Source organism: Rousettus aegyptiacus, unplaced genomic scaffold (genome assembly GCF_014176215.1).
Source record: "Rousettus aegyptiacus isolate mRouAeg1 unplaced genomic scaffold, mRouAeg1.p scaffold_m13_p_15, whole genome shotgun sequence".
Lineage (NCBI taxonomy): Eukaryota > Metazoa > Chordata > Mammalia > Chiroptera > Pteropodidae > Rousettus > Rousettus aegyptiacus.
Window position 1 is genome coordinate 43,029,826 of NW_023416290.1, and position 14,190 is coordinate 43,044,015.

General features: G+C 32.5%; 1 protein-coding gene and 1 pseudogene across 6 annotated transcripts in view; one reads left to right on the forward strand and one right to left on the reverse strand.

Annotated features, from left to right (window-relative positions):
- The window catches only part of CSMD3 (CUB and Sushi multiple domains 3), a 989,790-nt gene that overhangs the window by 535,604 nt on the left and 439,996 nt on the right, over positions 1 to 14,190 (reverse strand). The gene's annotated exons all lie outside the window — the stretch shown is intronic.
- Positions 13,750 to 13,867, forward strand: LOC118612228 (annotated as a pseudogene).

Consider the following 14,190-nt stretch of genomic DNA (forward strand, 5'->3'; position numbering starts at 1 on the left):
ACATAGAAATAGTAGAATAAGGAGAAAACCTTCTAAGTATAGCAATGAATGTATGAAATCAAAATAAATATTAGACTATTTTGTTATTAAAAATCAGAACAATCTTGGATGCCGCACAATCTGTGATAGCATTCATCATTGTCTTACAGCTTCTAAGTAATGCAGTAAACTAAGAAAATTTTGGAAAAGCTTACAAACTTAAAGAAACAACAACAAAAAAAGTGTTGTTGTTCACCGGTAGTATATTTAAGAGTTATATAAGTTGGCTCTGAAAAAGATATACATGTAAAATTTTATTTTTCAATAACAACAATAATCAGAAATTAAAATGGAAAAATTCAATTCATATGAGTAGTAAACGAAATATATAACTTTAAAAAAATATATTTGGCAATAAAGGTACAAGACATTTATAAAGATAACTATAAAAAATTTCAGAAGGAAATTTAATAAAACCTTAATCAATGGAAAAGCAAGTCTTGTTCTCAATGGGAAGGCTTGCTATCATATATTAACATCCTGATTTCAGCAATTTAAAATGAATTGACGTTAAATAGCTAAGTTTTACAGATTATATATATCTATGATTATCTTAACTCTTAGTGCCTTTGACAACGTTTTTATTGTATAATATTTTGTATGTTTTATTCACATGCCACTTATTTTTTTTAAAAGGGTGATTAGAACGGCTACCATATTTATATTACAGTTGCTTTCAGAAGAAAATGAATCAATACATATGAAGACATTGTGAAATACTATTAAAAGAATTACGCACTTTCAAAAAAATGTAAGTGTAGTAGCAAAAGCCAGAAAAATTCATTCCTAGCCCCTCTATCAATATATTTGTCTTTCTTCCTCAGGCCAAACACATATAGTTAACTATGCTTTGAAAACGACCTAAGAATAAGGTTAAGTACAATGAAATATGTTTTGGTTCAACTATAACCTCCAGGCCTTTACATCTGTGTTTGATGTAATGTTTCAACTACACAAATAAGACAAGTAGAAATTTTATTTTTTTTTGGTTGAGTTAGAAGAATATGATTCACAGGTTAAATATTCTTTTTGCACAAAATATATCAACTGGGGCCTGTCTATAGTGATGTCTAGGTATTTTGTGCCCTGAAATTCCTCTTTAACCTTCTCCTTCCAGAATCTTTACAAATTTTTTACAAGAGTGAGGTACTTTTGTGCTCCTGTTCCAACATACTCTCAGGAATTTAAAATTCCATAAAGTTCCTTCTACTCACTTGCAATTCCTTAATTAAACACACTGATAAAGTTCCTGATTTAAAACCTTAGCACTTGCTGTTTTTTCTCATTTTCTATAGATTTTTGCTCAAATATTTCTCAGTGGATGGTTTATTTTGATTAATCTATCAAAAGCTTAGATTTTTAAGTATCACCTTCATATGCATACATACATATACAGATATCCATCTTTACATACAAATATGTATACATGAATACATATATATGCATACATATATACATATACACCATTGTTTACTGTCTTCCCTATCAGAATGACAGCTTTATCATTTTATCTACCATAGTATCTCCGGTGCTTAGAACAGTGCAAGGCACATAGCAGATGCTCAATAAATATGTTAGTAGATAAACTAACACATAATTACTATAATGAGTCACAACAGAGATTTTTGCTTCTGGTTTGTATTTGCCTCCTTCTTACTCTGCCCCAACTTTAGATGTAGTGACAGACAGTTCAAGCTACTACCCATTGCTGAATATTCTCACCCACCAAGGATTCATTAACACTTGTATAAACAAATAAGTCCTTCCTATTGTCTGGTGCTCTAAAGCTGTGTTAGAGATGTTGAAAGATTTCTGGCAAGAAACTCTTCTTGGTTATGTCAATATCTTTAAAGGAATCATTAGGATGAAATCCAAATAGCTTTCCAAATAGCTTTGTAGTTTGTGTATTTTTCAACCATCCCTACATCTTCAATTTACTTAGTGTTCTCAGTTGTGCAGATCCAAACCATCTGGATCTCAGTTCTTTCACTTGTAAATTTAGTTAGGCTATATCACTCAAACTTTGTATGCGCTTAATGGCTTCTCCCAAAAGTTGCAGTGAGGTTATTTGTTTAAGGATTTTGGATGGGGCCTTGTGAGGTAAGACATTAAATACTGTTAGGAACAGATATGAACTAATTGGAAATGGATAAGTGTTAGTACCTAACTATGGACAACTTTCTTTCTAAACATTCTTTGCCCAAATAACACCAGTGATATTTAAACACTATCCTTAACATGTACATGTTGCAATGAGGTTGGTAGCTTATGTTTTTATTATGACATGTGATGGAAGTACAAAGTGGAGTTTTGGGAAAATCACTTTTAATTATTTATTTTCTCTTCGAGAGGCAAAAGAATGTCTCCTGGGCCTGAGTAAACCCAGAAGGAGAAAAAAATAGTGGTGACACTAAGTCTAATAACTGAAATATAATTTAAAAATATAAATTTATTTTGTATTTCAAGCTAGTGAAGTAATCACATTATCTGATATAATTAAGAAATATTCAGTGTTGATTGTCTATTATAGTTTAGTATAAACTTCAGTAAGAATCTAGCACCTAAAACTCTCTATGATATAAACTGATACTAAGATTTTTATCATATATTCTATAGTATATATTATGCTATAAGTTGATATAAACTGATATCATAGCAATATATGATTAATGCCACAAAGCAAAATTAAAATATGTTCCAGACCTAGAAACAAATATGAGTTAATGGTTATGAATTTTTGACAGTGAAGTAGTAAGTCAAATTGTTCACTAGGAAATAAATAAATACTTATATTTCAATGCTATTTTTTCTGATAAATTCTACCTACTCAATACTAGATAATACAGTTTAAATTCATTTGTGAAAGTCAAATGTACTACTATTCTGCAAATTTATATAGTCTACAAACATTAAATGAATGCATGTTTTGTTTGAAACACTATGCTAGAGAAAGAAAAATATTAAACTAGTAGATACAGTTAGATTTACAAGATGCTATGGGAGTAGTAGATAAGGAAAGGCTATGGAAGCAGATAACAACATATCAGGAAAGTCTATTCACAGGAAGTTACATAGAAAAAGAATTGTTTTCTTCCTATGCTTAGTCCCCCTCCTCTCTGCCCAAGAATTCAGGAGTCTTTCTCCTATGGCTTTTGTAGAACCCTTATAAATAACAATCTCATTCTAATCAAATTGGGGTAAACTTGTGTACAATAATCTGGTTTCCATTTCCAAAGCAATATTTCATGAGACATTATACCTTTTAAAGTTAATATGTTACCACTACTATTACAGATATTTTAATTAAAATGTTTTAGAGATATTCTAAGAAAAAAAAATCATCCCATGCTGCCATATATGTATGCTTTGAATATAAAACAATATACCAATGGAAAATTGATTTAGAGACAATAAATTTGCTTAGTAATAATTTCTAAGTTATAAGAGATACAAAGCCTCTATTAGCTCATACAGAAAATAAATCTTTCTAAAGTTGTGAAAAATATTTTATAAATTAAAGTGAAATATTTTTAACAAAGCAATTAGTAACCTAGGGAGGAAAATATGCTCAGAAAATGAAAAGGGGTTGGGAATTTTCTACTCAGATCAGAAAAGATTTACTGTTAAAAAAAAAAAAAAAGTAAAATTTGATAGAAATCTATTATCAAAGTAGACAAAGGAAAACAGGGAAAATGAGAACATCGCCAGAAATAGAGTGTCTTTGGTCTTAGATGGACATAAATAGGAACTGCTGAGTGTCCCCATGGAAAATAGAACTCCATTAAATAAGATATGCATTTCTGGATTGAATATAACAATTCTAGTCTCTCTATACGATATTTGGCATATGTTTTGAAGGACTATGTTCAACCACACTTTATCTTTCTCTTGCCCTTTCTTTTTGAAAAGGAAATTCCTAATAGTTTGGAAAGTTATACACAAGGTTATTTATATTGTGAAGAGGAACCCTGCATTAGAGTTTATAACAAATTACACACAGAAATGTAGATTTAAATAACATCTTAAAAAATGTTTATAACACGTTTAATATATTAGAATTTCATTTTGTTCTTATTTCACTTTAATTGCTTAGTATATGATACCTAAGAAATGCTGAATTATTTAAATATCAAGAAACTCTTGAATTGCAGATGAACAGGTATAGAAACTGTTCTCTAAATCTGTTCTCTAATTCAAATTCAAATTGTTGACTGTTGATCACGAAATACACACATACATATACACACATCTGAAGGTGAATGACAAAACCTATTTAAATCAGGGTCTGAAACTATCAATAAGTAGTTAAGTTTAATAATATTTAATTGGACATCCTAGTCTCTATGTCTTCATGAGAAGCTGATAAAATGTCAGAAGTAGAGTAACAATTAGGACTAATCTTCAAATACATCTAAGTGCCATCTGCATAAGAATGGAAGCCTAATCCATGTCTTCACTGATAGGAAGCATATAAATGTGGAATAATAATGAAAGGAATCCAAATCATGGAACTGGAAAACAGAAGAGATGCTATGAAAGGGACAGAATTAAAATCAGCAAGAAGCAGACTGCACAGGATCAGATAAATTTGATTAAAACCTAGCAAATGCAATTCCTATTTTTTAAAAAAGGGAAATATAATGTACAGATTTGTCAAAGCAAAAATAAAGTAAGCATTTTTTTTTCTCCAGTTCTTGGTTGTTAGTAATTTAACCTAGTCATGAAGGTCACATTTATACACAATGCTCCTCCCTCTGCTTGCTCTTTGTTTCACTGAATAATTCTATTTGTGTATTAGGATGAAAGCACATATGACATTATATAAGTAATAGAAATGATTTCTATGTGATGGTTCATTATGCTTTTTGGTAAAAATAAAAGAAAATGCAACTTCATCTAGATTTGTCAGTAACAAACTGAGACCAATCAGGTGGTCAGATGGAATGAGATGAATTACCATGTAAATATACATATAGAAACTATAGGGATTTTAAGGCCATTCAAGAGGAAATGGTTAGAGAGAAAAAGGAAGCAGGGAGAAAAGAAAGAATAAGAAGGTGGAGTGAGTAGGAAGACGGTGTGTAATGAAGTCAGGAGTAAACACACACACACACACACACACACACACACACACAAGCAACTAGTTGGATGAAGGATTTAACAGATAAGAATATGTAATATTCAGTTGCAAGTTTTTTGCCTACCTTTGATGTAGACTGCCTCATTCTTTTCCCAAATTTTCCAGAAGATAAATCGAGCAAGTTACTGCCTGTATATTTAAAAACTGTTCTTGTTTGTTTAGATGAAATCAGGGACAATACCTTCTTCAATTTATGAAGAACAGACATAATCCAGAAAATAAGAAAATAGGAATTTGAGTCAGAATTAACCATTAGATATTAAATTTGCACCTAATGCCCCACAAATGCACTGAAATCTTTTAGAATAATTTGCACATCCCCAGATGTTAGGCTATGTGATCTACATCTAAAAAGGCAAAAAACTTCATTTGATAATTCGTAGTCATGAAAAATGCCTGAAAGGAAAGCACCGAGTGACTTGAGAATATATATTTGGAATATTTACTACAGCCTTAGGAGTCAGATCATGAGCAACTCTTCCTCAAAAAATTAGAGGCTCATTAATACAAGGTAATTTAAGGTATGGTGAAGAGGGACAAAGCGTGTAAAAAAAAAAATCTGCATTACTTAGTATTTTTAAAAGAAAGTAAAATATATTTTTTTTCAAAAGTACCTAACAACCACACCAAGTGTTAATATTTTCTTTGAATCCTATATATGCTTTCATGAATTGTTAGAAATTTTTTTTTGGCTAGATTTTAGCTTTTGGTGATGCTGCTAAAAATTTTTAAAGTATATCAAAACAGTTTATTTTGAAGAAGGCTTACCATCTTTTTCCCTCCAATCTTTTAATTTATACCAATAGGCTTAACAACTCATTGGTGATATGAAGGCCACATAAAAACCAACCATTTCCCAAAATAATGAGGTTTCATGAGAAGCATTGTTCTGCTTCAGAACAGGTAGAATATTTCTCTAAAGTAGCATCCAAAGTATTTATTAAGGGAATAAAGAAAATAAGAGAAAAGGGAAAAAAAGACGAAGAGACTACTTCTGGGAATTGAGGTCAGTGAATCATAGGATATGAGAAATTATACATAGGCAAGATCGTTACTCTATGCAAAAAAATTATATATTTTTTCAATATCATTGATTATTTTAAGAAATAAAATAGAAGATTCTACAAAAGTTTATTGCCAAGATCACTTGTATTCTTAATATTCATTGCTATTTCTGAAATATTGGCAGGTAGGATTGCATCATTATATCAATCTAAGAAAAAAGTTCTGAAACATTTTTAAAAATATTTTTTAAGTACAGAAGTCGTGAAACAAAGATACTATCAGAGCGAAATAGAACAAATAAAATGGTCCAAAATTATGTAGATATTAGATGGAAAAAAGAATGAATCCATCCTTTATCTACCACACTAAAACAAGATGAATAAAACTTAAAAATGTTGAGCCCCATAAACATGTTAAAAAGATTTCACAAGTGAAACTCCATGAAATAATTTTTACAGCCTGATATATTGATAAGTCAATTAGCTTAATTAAATTTCTCAAAAATTTAAATCAATTAACTATGAAAGCCCATATTTATTCAATATCGAGTAAAATAAATGTCAGATAAAAATCAGATATCACGTGCTCAAAGACACACAGTTGTTGACCCACCTGGTAACTGAGCTGGGAGAGGGGAATAAAAAGAACGTGAGTACACGGTCATCTGGCAAGCGTACACCCAGGATAAAGGAGGATGCCTCTACTCACAGTGTCCAGAAAAAATATGAGCTACTTCTGAACTATAAATCTCTGATTTATGTCTAATCTATATATTCATTTTGATATAAAAATCAAAACAAGTGGACATTAATTTCAATAAAATAAGAGCTTAAAAACAACTGTAAACTGTTGTGTCAATTATGGTATTGCAACAAACTGCTTTGGTGTTTCTAATTTACGTACACAAATTTTTTAAAACTTGCTTTCAAAAGGAAAATCCCTTACCAATTTATTGATTTTATTCCCCTCTTCACTGTGATTTTTTAAAAATAAACACTTATTTTGGAATAATTTTAGAGTCACAGAAGAGATGTAAAGGTCAGAGTTTCCATGGACCCTTCACTCAGTTCACCTAATATTAACATGTTACATAATCATGGTACATTTCGCAAAACTAAGAAAGTATGATTGGTACATTGTTACAATTAACCGAACTCTAGACTTTATTCCAACTTCATTTGGGTTTTTTGTTTTGTTTTGTTTTTACTGTTCTTTTTTTTCTGTTTCACGATCTAATTCAAGATACCATATTGTATTTATTGGTTATGTTTCTTTAGTTCCTTCTTCAATGCCATTTTAAATTAATATTTTGTTAATTGTTCACCAAATTCTGTGTGTGTGTGTGAGAGAGAGAAGGGGGGGGAGTGGAGGGGAAAAAGGGGGTTGCAAGCAAGCACACACTTAGAATGGAAAGTAAATTCTCCCAACCATAGAATAAAGATGAGGGTGCATTTCTGGCAAACCTTTGGCCAGTCGCTGAACAGGGTGAAGTTGATAAAGTAATTAATAACTTGCCACAGGAGCTCTTGGTTACATCTGTCAGCGTCACAGTATAAGTATCTTTCTAGCCAAAACTCTTAAATATTCCTTCCAAGGCTATAATTAGAAACTTACAAAAAAAAAAAAAAAAAAAAAAAAAACTACACTGTGATTTACCAAAACAACTCGGTGCTCCAGGAGTTAGTAAGTAGGAAAACTACACTGAGCTCTTTAAGACACCATGGAATCTCTTTACCAAGACAACTTTTAAAATGAAGTAATGTAGAAACCTATGTGAGAAAAAAACAGTGACCCTCCTACTTGTTCTTTCACTGTGCTTCTCAAGAAGCTAAAAATCATAGATACTGGCACTATTTTGTATTTATGCAGAATTTTCAATTGTCAGCTTAGTGCAGGGCTTTGCATACTCAACACTACTGACATTTTGGACTAGATAATTGTTTTGTTATGGGGGCTGTCTGGTGCATTTCAGAATGTTTAGCAACATCCCTGTCCTCTACCCACTAAATGCCGTTAGCATGCCCCTCCCAAAAGTTGTGACAATCAAAAATTGCCCCCAGACATTGCCAAATGTCCTCTGGGTGGCAAAATCCTGTCTCTCCCATTAAGAACAACTGACAAAATGGGATATTTTTGTTTTAACTAATCTCTTTGATTTTTGCTTACTCCTATATTTTTCATTTAGTACTTTACCAAAAAGTTTTGGTGAAAGGAAATTATGAAAGGGGGATTATGGAAATAAGACATAAACTTCAGCTTCCATTACAGGGGGAAGCTATCACATTAAAGCTGGTTAATAGAATGTTTTGACATTCAAGGAAGAAATAAAAATCTTGTTAATTCAAATCAAATTATAAACCCTTCTTCCCAGGTCCTTTTCTCTATCGATTATCTAATACTTAATTATACTTTAGGATTTAAATTGTCACTCCTCTGGGAAGCTTTCCCTGATAACCTCAATCCTAGTGTACCCTAAGTAGGGAGTTTCTCCACTGTTTCCATGCTTTTAATCTTTATAAGCTAATTTATTGCAAATAATATATTACCTTACTCTCATCCACTGTCTTTTTTTCCTCACTATACTGTGAGCCCCTTGAGGACAATTATCACTATTATGGATTGGTCCTTGATTGGTCCTGTATGCAATCAGTAAGTGTTTATTCAAAGAATGCTACCTTTAGGCAATGGAGTTTTGAATGAGACATCAAACTAAGGGATCTGTTATGCCAAGGAGCAGAATGGGGGTTACTAGAGATGAAGAAAATAAGCCTCATAAAAAATATAGGACACACTATATCTCAAGCAGGTTGTATATATATTTTATATATTCACTCTGAGGAACTAATGTCAATCACAGAATGGGATATACTTAAATATATAAAGTAAAGCTGTAAGACTTGCCACTGGCACAGTTGTCAAGCGCTTGAAATATATTTGTTTACTAGTTGCTAAGACTTCTCCTGATTTTATATTGTCTAGTATGTATGAAATTCAGACCCTCTCTATCTGATTCCAGATCCTAAACTCTTAAAAACTGTATAAAAATGCTATATAATCACAATTAATGACAACATTGTTTTCTGTTGCTCATTTTTATATCATGTTGCCGTCTCAGTAGATTCCATAGTCTCCATATCTATTTACTTGCACAGCTCATCTCAAAAAACAGACTAGCATTTTCAATGTTTGCAATCATATGATTAGAGGAACAAATTTCTTACTTGTAAGCACACTGATAATACAAAGCTCACTATTTACAGTATCAACATTCTAAGAGTCACATAATGTCTAGGCCATTAAGTTACCCCAGGAAAATATAAAAAGATCAGAGATTAATTCTTCCAGCCAAAAGAGCATTTATGGGGAAATAGCTTAAGGTGTTAAAATAAATGTTATTAAAGATTTTTAGAGTAATTCCTATTTTTCACATTTATTAAATCCTAAACTTTCCACACCAACCAGTTAAAAAGATACAACTTCTATGTATTCCAAATGTCAATGCTCTGTTTTGTTTCTATTTTTCTGATGCTGATTTAGAATAAATATTAAGAGAATAAACTTTCATTTATAAGATAAATAAGTTTGAGGATCTAATGTACAGCACGGTGACTGTAGTTAATGATATGGTATTGTATACTTAAAAATTGCTGAGAGCAAATCTTAAGCATTCTCACCACACACAAACACACACACAATGCGTATGCGCACGTGCACACGCACAAGTTAACTATGTGAGTTGATGGGTGTGTTAATTATCTTGATCATGACAGTCATTTCACAATATATATTCATTTCAACTATCACACTGTACACTTTATATACAATTATATTTGTCAATTATTTCTCAGTAAAGTTAAAAAAAGAGAAAAAATTCATATCAGTCAAACCAAAGAATAAATGCAAACAAATCTGATATACATACTATAGAAATTTAGCTCTGAAATCAAATACTTAGTAAAAAGAGTTGAGTTTGACAGTACATTTGTGTATATGTAAACTACTTTGTATGTGTAATACCCTGTCCAAAATACATATTTAAACATTTTTTACCTTAAACTGGGTAGCCCTGGCTGTAACTACATTGAAATTCTTTTCTTTTCCTACACTAGTGGAGAAGGAGCAGATTTTTTAAATTGTATACCTGAAATTTACTGGATTTCATTAACCAAAGTCACCATTAAAAAAAAAAAAAAAAAAAAAAAAGACTAGAGAAGGCCTGATCAGTCATTAGCTCAGGATATGGCCTTGTAAACTTGTTAGAGAATCTCTGATTTTTAAGCAATTTCTACATAGAGAGACATGCTGAACTGTTCAATGGCACAGTGTAAATCCATGGAGCGAATCCCCACAGCTGAAGGCCAACACTGGTAACAAGAACCTTGCCGTGAGGGTTTACTCTATACCAGGTACTGTTTGGAGAGCTCCGTTTTATGTCATTTAATCATTTAAAACAAAATGAAACCACAAAACAGCATCTATGAGATAAACACCTCTTTTGAAAACTATAGCTCAGTCAGTGGAGCCTGATTACATGTATTCAAATCCTGGCTCTAATTTTTATTATCAATTTGGCCAACATGAATCACTGAATCTCTCTGTACCTCAGTTTTCTCATCTGTAAGAGGTAAATAATTATATGGTATCTCACAGATTTGTTGAAAAGATCAAATTAATTCATATGCTTGAAGTTTGTTTTGCATGTAGTAAATTGTATAACCATTAGTTGCTCTAATAATAATTATTTGAATTTTACAAAGATTGTAACTGAGATCAGAGAATTTAAAATACCCTCCCAAGTTTATTTGAATTCACAGCAGTGAGATGTCAGAGTCTAAGTTCTTATTTAGTATGCTATAAGTGTGTTATGTTTTTGTCAATTTTGGTTTATTTTTGAGATAAAGTTATGATAAACTATTACTGAGAAAATATTCCAATCAGCCATTTTAGCTCTTTTTGTGCATATATGAATATATTTTAATATAAATACTATTATGCACATTTATAGGATGCCAATTTTTTATGTTTCAATACATGAAAATATTTCTTATTAACATATATGCTGTTTATACCAATACTTAGACACACTTTTTAATCTCCTGATCCTAGAAGACTAAAGCTTTATAAATGTGTAATGCATAATTCTTTCCACATTTTCAGCCTATTTGTATGGTATGAATAGTGTATTTAATAAAATTTTAAAGATCGTGTGGTCTGCAAAGGATGAATAGTTGATTACCTAATAAACTGATAAAAGTCTTTATGTAGAAAAATAGCCTGCACGATCCAAGAAGACAGGATTATCATGGATTTCCCACAACATGTAAACCATCAGTGGAAAGAAAACATTAATAAAATTATATTCATTCTATAAATCAAATCAAATGGTTAGTGTTCTACCTGGCAATGAAATCCTGTTAGTCACTGCAAAATGTGGACAGAACGCACTGCTGGGTGGGAGGCTGTGTGGCATTTTCAACTCCGTAGTAAGCCTCTGTAAGTTATTTCAGCAAATGCTATTTCCCCCTATGTGTATACATAAATATAAACCCACAGAACAGGAAAAAAAAAAAAAGAAAAAAAACACCAAGAACGTAAAACCAAAACCAAACCAATCCATAAGACAACTATAAATCCTGTGAAGAAATTGGCCTCGATGTCTATTCCCCAGAAACATATCAGTGATTGCACCATTCCCTGGAGTTTAGCACAAATAACACCATATGGATTAGTGAAATAATGTGAATTCCCTTTAGGATTTAGGCCATACACTGAGCCAAGGAGGAATGAAACAGAGGTATTTGCTATTCTTGAATTTCCTATGGGATCATTCTCTAAGGATATAAATGTGATTATTCCTCAAGTATAGGTAATCGAATTATACAACCCCCATCCAAAGGTCACATAGGGATTGATTGGGGCTATCTGATGCAGACTGAAAGTCAAAGGCGTGCCAAAGGGGAGGGAGCACAAAATTATGTCTTAGACTACATTACCCAGAAACTAGGTCTGAGGAAGGGCTTATGTGTGAGAGATTTACTATGGTCTCAGGGAGCAGAAATGAGGAGTGAAACAGGTCTGGAATGCAGGAAAGCCGATCCAAGGATGTGTTATCCAAATGTCTACCAGTATGGATAACTGGTATCAGAGCCTACAAAAACGTCCAACGAAACTTGTGAAATGTCTCTCAGAACAGCAGAGGAAACTACAGAAGATAGGAGGATGCATTTCTTCATTTGCTCTTATCTCCTTGCAGGTCACAAGGTGAATTGTAAAGCATTAGCTCCTCTATGATTTCTGGTAGCACGTGTGTAAAGGCCACGCCAGTCTGTAAACTTCCTGATCCAGGTGTCTGAGGAGCCGCAGGTTAGGAAGTAAGAAACAGAAAGGGAGGCTCGATCAGGCACACCTGCACAAATTAAACTGTTGCCACAGCAGTTACTGGAATAAGAGAGAGGATTTGTAGAGAGTTACAGAGGTTCTGGACACATTGCCTCCCCCCATTAAAACTCTAATATTAACATAGTCAATCAACAAAAATGAATTCCGCTGCAGATTTTTATAAAGTTAAAACATTTAAGAAATGTCATTTAAAAACTGAAAGTAAGTCTCTAGTTTGCAATATTATATTCTCTAATGAGAAAAGAAAAAGTTAAATGCATTCTGGATTTCTCTCCAAAATTTTCCCCTCATTGTCCCTACATTTTTCACATTTTCCTTCTAATTCTTATAATTGAAATGCCAGGAAAATCCCCTGCTCTATTTCTGTCCCAAATAATAGATTTAGAGAGCAATGAGATACCATCATTACCCTGATGATATTCAGCTGTGCCATTCATTTCCTCTGGACTCAGATGGCACTAAGCCTCTATGCTCCCTTCAACAGCCAAGTCTGGAGGAGAGATGAGCTGGCATACTTCCAAATCATTAAAGACAGAGAGATTTGGCTGGTATGCTTGAGAAACACCAAGGGACTTGAAAAGAGGAAGTTTGGGTTTTCTCAAATGAAGTAACTCACACGGACCTGCCTAGTATCAGTCTGTTTCTAGATCTCAATCCGCCTCAGCATTTCCAAGCAGCACCTATGGCAATGAGTGCCTTTTGTCTTCTTGAATTTAACTTGAACTTTGCAAACCTAATTCAATGATTCAATGTTTGCTTAGGAAATCTTCAAACTGGCTTATGAGCAGGTGAACAGAACTCATGTGCTGGTTATGTTGGTATTGTGCAACATAAAACTTGTAATTCTTCAAAAGAAAAAAGACAGATGTTCATATAAATTATTAATTATAGATGTAAAATCTCTATCAACTCCTTTTTTAAAAAGTAATTTTGAACTAGAATACTCCAAGTAAGCTGAGATCTTACTGACTCTTCTCACCCTTCCTACATCCAGACAGTCTTATAGAGAATATATCTAAAGTCCTCAGCGCAGAAACCCTTTATAATTGGCCTCAAGCATTCCCCATGTAAGGCTCCTAGAAAAATGTCTTCAGAATGTATTTATAAGTGAGTAATACATGTGAAATGAGTGTAGTTTAAAAAAAATACATAAGAAATCACTTATCATCTATGGCCATGCCACCTAAACAAGCCCGATCCCGTCTGAGCTCGGAAGCTAAGCAAGGTTGAGCCTAGTTAGTACTTGGATGGGAGGCCACCTAGGAAGACCAGGTGCTGTAGGTGTGAAAAATAGAATAAGGGATTGTAAGCTGCCAAGGTCCTTGCAATCTCTGATGTCAACCAAAGGTTGCCTCGCCAAAAAAAAATAAATAAAAAATAATAGAGAAATCACATCAATTTTTATATGCACAATTGTTACAATGTCATGGACGGACATATATGGTAGTCAGTTTTGTCATTAATGGTTTATCGCCCATAAAAATTATTGCAAGAAATAAAACATCAATGACATTATCTCCATCAAAATGCATCAAGTGACAATAGGATTTTACCATGTGGTTAACTGCCATTATCTAAGAAAGATGAATGTTCTTTCAATGATTGCC